The sequence below is a fragment of the Oncorhynchus mykiss genome, chromosome 26 (assembly GCF_057628025.1).
Source record: "Oncorhynchus mykiss isolate SJ-2025 chromosome 26, ASM5762802v1, whole genome shotgun sequence".
Lineage (NCBI taxonomy): Eukaryota > Metazoa > Chordata > Actinopteri > Salmoniformes > Salmonidae > Oncorhynchus > Oncorhynchus mykiss.
Window position 1 is genome coordinate 9,309,163 of NC_143047.1, and position 7,066 is coordinate 9,316,228.

Here is a 7,066-nt window from a genome sequence, read left to right on the forward strand (position 1 = left end):
GTTTTACATTGGAGATTGAGCTGTGAATTTGGGTTAGGTCCCAGAGAGAGCTGAGTCATGCTAGTTCTACCTGTGCAGGCCCGGGCAATTCCAGTCCTCTGGGGCATGATTAGTGTCACACTTTCCCCCCCATCCCTAGCAAACACAGCTGATTTAAAGTAATTGCATTTTTAACTGAAGATCATGATTAGTTGATTATTGGAGTCAGGTGTGTTAGCTGGGACTGGGGCAAAAGTGTGACACCAATCAGGCCCCCCGAGGACGAGAGTTGCACATCCCTGTGTTAGAGGGACCCGTCGGTCTAGTTCCCCTTATTGGTGGGTGGGAGATACTCAGCCCCTGAAAACGCGTTGCTGCCCTGTGCCTCCCCTCTGTCTTCCCTCTCTCCTACTGCAGGGACATGTAATAGTGCGCATGATCTGTAATGCTGTAGGGAGCTGCTGGGGTCACTGACAGAGTGGTGTTTCTTCTCTGTCTAGACTACCAAAGTGCTTTCAGCCACCATGTCTCTCCCGATCAGTGTAGGTCAGAGAGACGGCAGCCAAGGACAAGGTAGTGAACGGCTGCCTAACTCTCTGTCCTCTGTTACCCTCTATCCCCCTCTCACTCTCATGGCCCTGTCCTTTTTGTTATACCCTCGTCTCATGCCCTCAGTCGGAGCCTTCAGTCCTCTCACAACGGATAGGGCACTGTTTAGCTTCAAATACATTATTTCAATGACTGTGGAATTGTTTTTGCTTTGGCTTTGTGCTTTTTTCCCCCCTCCTAAGTGGCTGTGAAAAGCATTCAAATAAAATGAGTGATTGCTCTCTCTCCACATAGCATTCCTTGTACGACATGGGATGAAACTATGCTAAACAAATTGCCTCTGGACATGTGACAACATGGTGGGCGGTACTCTCCACAATACAAAAACTAAAAACAGATGAAGTCCTCATCTTCTCTCAGTTCTATGTCTCTACTCTCTACAAATGCGAAATCATTATATTAGTTTATGTCGTGTGACTCCGAACACCTTGGATTCAGTCAGAATCTCTCTGTGCTAATGATTACCAGGAGGAAGACAGAACATCACAGGAGGAAGACAGAACATCACAGCCAAATGATTATCTATTCTTTCTAGTGTCGTAGTGAGCTTCTAAAACAACCACCGAATATTTCACATGACAGGGAAATGGTCACCTAAGACGAAGATATTGTAGGTACTCAATTCCCTAATGGCATTGATCTATGATTGCATGCCAGGAATAGATTTTGCATAGCAGGATTAGCTTTTAACACCTTCAAACATTCATCATTGTCACAAGCTTTCATGAATATTCATTATGTCCTTTCTCTTTTCAGTCAGATTTACTCAACTAAACTAGTGCGAGGAATTTGGGGGCATAATGCTCCCATAATTCTCCCATAATGCTCTTCTCCCATATGGACTTGGTTTTCAACAGACTTGTTTTGCATACTGGTTGCAACTCCGCCCCTCAGATAAAATATTCCTCTGCACCATTATTAAGTTAATGCAGCAAAACAGTGTTAGGGGTCAGGCTATTGGGTTACTTGTTACAGCAGGAGCAAAGGCTTGTCAATAAACAAGAATATCCCTCTAGTGGTGTGGGGGCTGTGCTTTGGCAAAGTGGAGGGGTTATATCCTTCCTGTTTGGCCCTGTCCGGGGGTATCATCGGATGGGGCCACAGTGTCTCCTGACGCCTCCTGTCTCAGCCTCCAGTATTTATGCTGCAGTAGTTTATGTGTCGGGGGGGCTAGGGTCAGTTTGTTATATCTGGAGTACTTCTCCGGTCTTATCCGGTGTCCTGTGTGAATTTAAGTATGCTCTCTCTAATTCTCTCTTTCTCTCTTTCTTTCTCTCTCTCAGAGGACCTGAGCCCTAGGACCATGCCTCAGGACTACCTGGCATGATGACTCCTTGCTGTCCCCAGTCCACCTGGCTGTGCTGCTGCTCCAGTTTCAACTGTTCTGGCTGCGGCTATGGAATCCTGACCTGTTCACCAGATGTGCTACCTGTCCCAGACCTGCTGTTTTCAACTCTCTGGAGACAGTAGGAGTGGTAGAGATACTCTTAATGATCGGCTATGAAAAGCCAACTTACATTTACTCCTGAGGTGCTGACTTGCTGCACAACTACTGTGATTATTATTATTTTACCATGCTGGTCATTTATGAACATTTGAACATCTTGGCCATGTTCTGTTATAATCTCCACCCAGCACAGTCAAAAGAGGACTGGCCACCCCTCATAGCCTGGTTCCTCTCTAGGTTTTTTCTAGGTTTTGGCCTTTCTAGGGAGTTTTTCCTAGCCACCGTGCTTCTATACCTGCATTGCTTGCTGTTTGGGGTTTTAGGCTGGGTTTCTGTACAGCACTTTGAGATATCAGCTGATGTAAGAAAGGCTATATAAATACATTTGATTTGATTTGTGCTTAGTGCTATGGCAATTGAAGTAGATATTGATATAAGATATACAGATGTTGCGTAGGCAACTGTCCCTAACATTATATCTGTGCATTGTTTTCTGTTTTCAATCTGTTGATCGTGAACAGAAGCATCACTTAAAGATGCAGTCCGGGATCTTAAGCACAACAAATTCACAACATATTGTACAAATTGGATTTGTAGCATATCATACATATATATATATACACACTACTGTTCAAAAGTTTGGGGTCACTTAGAAATGTCCTTGTTTTTGAAAGAAAAGCTATTTTTTTGTTCATTAAAATAATATCAAATTGATCAGAAATACAGTGTAGACATTGTTAATGTTGTAAATGACTATTGTAGCTGGAAACGGCAGATTTTTTAAATGGAATATCTACATAGGCGTACAGAGGCCCATTATCAGCCACCATCACTCCTGTGTTCCAATGGCATGTTGTGTTAGCTAATCCAAGTTTATCATTTTAAAAGGCTAATTGATCATTAGAACACCCTTTTGCAATTATGTTAGCACAGCTGAAAACTGTTGTCCTGATTAAAGAAGCAATACATCTGGCCTTCTTTAGACTAGTGGAGTATCTGGAGCATCAGCATTTGTGGGTTTGATTACAGGCTCAAAATGGCCAGAAACAAAGTACTTTCTTCTGGAACCTGTCAGTCTATTCTTGTTCTGAGAAATTAAGGCTATTCCATGTGAGAAATTGCCAAGAAACTGAAGATCTCGTACAACGCTGTGTACTACTCCCTTCACAGAACAGCGCAAACTGGCTCAAACCAGAATAGAAATTGGAGTGGGAGGCCTCGGTGCACAACTGAGCAAGAGGACAAGTACATTAGAGTGTCTAGTTTGAGAAACAGACACCTCACAAATCCTCAACTGGCAGCTTCATTAAAGAGTACCCTCAAAACACCAGTCTCAACGTCAACAGTGAAGAGGCGACTCCGGGATGCTAGCCTTCTAGGCAGAGTTGCAAAGAAAAAGCCATATCTCAGACTGGCCAATAAAAATAAAAGATTAAGATGGGTAAAAGAACACAGACACTGGACAGAGGAACTCTGCCTAGAAGGCCAGCATTGATTTTGAGACTGGTGTTTAGATGGTCCTTTTTAAGGAAGCTGCCAGTTGAGGACTTGTGAGGCCTAGTTAAAAATAAATTAAATAAAAATAAATACATATACAGTTGACGTTGAGACTGAGAAATGTTGCAAATTTATAAAAAATCTAAAAATGAAATATATTTAACCTTTTGCTAGGCAAGTCACTTACATAAGTCTTCAGACCCTTTACTCAGTATTTGGTTCTAGCACCTTTGGCAGCGACATCCAGAGGCTTGTCCTGAAGCCACTCCTGTGTTGTCTTGGCTGTGTGCTTAGGGTCATTGTCCTGTTGGAAGGCGAACCTTCGCTCCAGTCGCAGGTCCTGAGCAGGTTTTTATCAAGCATCTCACTGTACTTTGCTCAGTTCATCTTTCCCTTGATTCTGACTAGTCTCCCAATCCCTGCCACTGAAAAACATTCCCACAGCATGATGCTACCACCGCCATGCTTCACTGTATGGATGGTGCCAGGATTTTTCCAGGCTTGAGGCTTGGCATTCAGGTCAAAGAGTTCATTCTTGGTTTCATCAGATCAGAGAATTTTGTTTTTCATGGTCTGAGAGTCCTTTAGGTGCCCTTGCCAAACTCCAAGCGGGCTGTCATGTGCATTTTACTCAGGAGTGGCTTCCGTTTTGCCGGTCTACCATAAAGGCCTTATTGGTGGAGTGCTGCAGAGATGGTTGTCCATCTGGAAGGTTCTACCATTGGGTTCTTGGTCACCTCCATGACCAAGGCCCTACTCCCCCGATTGCTCAGTTTGGCCAGGCAGCCAGCACTAAGAAGAGTCTTGGTGGTTTTAAACTTCTTCCATTTAATTAAGAATGATGGAGGCCACTGTGTTCTTGGGGACCTTCAATGCTGCAGACATTTGTAGGTACCCTTCCCCATATATGTGCCTCGACACAATCCTGTCTCGGAGCTCTACAGACAATTCCTTTAACCTCATGGCTTGATTTTTGCTTTGGCATACACTTTCAACTGTGGGACCTTAGAATCATCTCAGATGATCAATGGAAACAGGATCCACAGGATACATGCTTTTCGAATGCACTGTATATATTGTGCAGGACTTAACATCAAACATGAAATGTACAAGGTAGTACACAATTGGATGACGTAGTACACAAAAAACAGGGACCCCCTTTGGCTCGTTAGCACCATTTTCAAAACGACTGCCTGAAATCATACAAAAGTTATTTGACCATCACTTTAAAGCTAAATGGTTGGTTCAATAATCATCCCATAGATCAGACATTGGGTTCATATTGACAGGTTATTAGATAACCCCAAAGTCATTCCACTGGGCGCAATTCCTGATTTCATTTTGCCTCTTCTAAAAAGACATCAATATTACCTTGTTTAGATGGAATGGTCCTTTTTATTTTTTAAGTGGCATTGCATGTTTGGGGAGGCACAGCAGTACACACTACACAGGCCTAGCACGTGGGTTAGGTCTGCTTTCTCTGAAGGATCAGTCTGCTCAATACTATGTCTAGGCAGGCAGCATGCAGGAAGGCAGAAGGCAGGGCCAGTAATCCTATTGTCTGCTCTCCCAGAGCAGAGGAATATTTAGCCCAGCTCTGCTGTGTGTGACCAATGTGGCCTCCCTTCACCAGAGCAGAGCTCCTCCCTCTCAAGGAGAACGGGCAGCGTGGCACTTGCAGTGGTTACCACACCACACACCCTGGATCTCATTATACCCAGATTACCAGCTGGGAAGGCCAACCGCAAACTGTACTTACTCCAAGAGTTCTCATCAGTTTCCATAATCCAAATGTTGCAGTGTGTTACGTGTACACAATCTATGACCAATAATATAACATATAGGTGATGTGGCAATGTATTTTGAGTTTGTTTCCTCACAGGCAATGCAATTGGCTTCTCCTATTAAGATCAGGCGGAGTTGAGTTTTACCCGGATCCTGTGTCTCTTCCAATACCAGTGTCGCAGGCATATGGCACTGCCGTAGGCGGAGGGTTAGGTGACGGTGGGAGGGCGATGGGTTCAGAATGTGGAGTAAGAGCTTTAATGAGGCACGGAGGAGGGTGAATGAGGGAACCACAGACAGAGGAAGCGCAGAGCCCTATAAAATCTGTTTTGATTTTTTGCCTGATTCCATTTAGTTTTTCCCCCCCAAATTCCATTTTCTCCATTTTGTTCTTCCAGAGTTTCCATTTCCCACAGATTTCTGGTTTTCACTCTCAAAAAAAATCACACTTTTAATATAAAAACAAAATTGGATGTTTTAAGTCCACAACATTGCTTAAACCACATCAGGAGACCACTTTTGAGGTGTAGTTTAATTCCAGTGGCACCTAGCAAGAGGCTGTTTAACAGGTCACATGTGATGGTAGATTTTGCAAAACACTTACCCACTGGACTGATGCAATTAATCATATCATTCTGCCAGGCAAGCATAGGATTGAGCAATGTAATTGAGAACGTTTTCTGGAAAGCCTTTCCATCTACCAGAAGATTTTTCATGAGCATCCTTGAACAAAGTTGAAGCTGCGCGCACTGTATAGAGTGCGCTCATTGCCTCTTCAGAAAGTTGCAGGAAATACGAATCACTGATGCATTCTGTTAATGTAAGGAGTGCGCTGAGAGTCGGGAAGCAAGTTCAGGGAATGAGTTTTTTAATAAATAAAAGAAACAATGAACACGAAACACACAACGCGCCGACATGAAAACAGAGTCAAAACACCTGAGGAAAGAACAAAGGGGAGTGACAGATATAGGAAAGATAATCAAGGAGGTGATGGAGCCCAGGTGAGTGTCATGAGGCGCAGGTGCGCGAGACGATGGTGGCAAGTGTGCGGGATAATCAGCAGCCTGGTGACCTAGAGGCCGGAGAGGTAGTATACGTGACCCCCTCCCCGACGGGCGGCTCCAGCCGCAGGACGCCATCAGAAGGGACGAACCCGGGGATCAGGAGCGGACCGGTCAGCCTTGCTGATGTTCGAGAACCTGTCATGCCAGCTAAGGCACGGGAACCTGTCGAGCCACCTGGGGCGGGGGGAACCTGACAGATCTGTTGAGGCAGGGGAGCCTGGCGATCCGGCTGAGGCATGAGAACCTGCCGAGCCAGTGGAAGCAGGGGAGCCTGGCAATCTGGTTGAGGCATGAGAGCATGTAGCAGTTCCCGGACCCGATGTCATTACTCTGACACAAAAAAAAAAAAAAACACTCCCTGATGCTTCCCTTAGGTGAGGTGTTATTCTGTAACAAGGGCGCTGAGAGTCGGGAAGCAAGTTCAGGGAGTGTGTGTTTTAATAGATATATGAACACAAAACACAGACAACGCACCAACATAAAAACAGAGTCAATAACACCTGAGGAAAGAACCAAGGGGAGTGACAGATATAGGGAAGATAATCAAGGAGGTGATGGAGTCCAGGAGAGGGAGTATAGTTGACAGTTAATGTCTTATGATAAACTTCAGCAATTTTTGACAATTATTTGATACATTTAACTGATTCCCTACTAATTACAAGACATTTTTGAATATAGTTGAATC

At 44.4% G+C, this 7,066-nt stretch overlaps 1 long non-coding RNA gene across 2 annotated transcripts; it reads left to right on the forward strand.

The window, feature by feature from the left end:
• The first annotated feature begins 716 nt into the window (after nt 1–716).
• On the forward strand, nt 717–2,723 carry LOC149971365 (uncharacterized). 2 transcript variants are annotated; one of them, XR_016492194.1, is made up of 2 exons: nt 717–1,202; nt 1,874–2,723. It is a non-coding gene; the product is annotated as an uncharacterized LOC149971365 (long non-coding RNA). The 2 variants fall into 2 exon arrangements; XR_016492193.1 differs by having other exon boundaries at nt 717–1,198.
• The last annotated feature ends 4,343 nt before the right edge of the window (nt 2,724–7,066 follow it).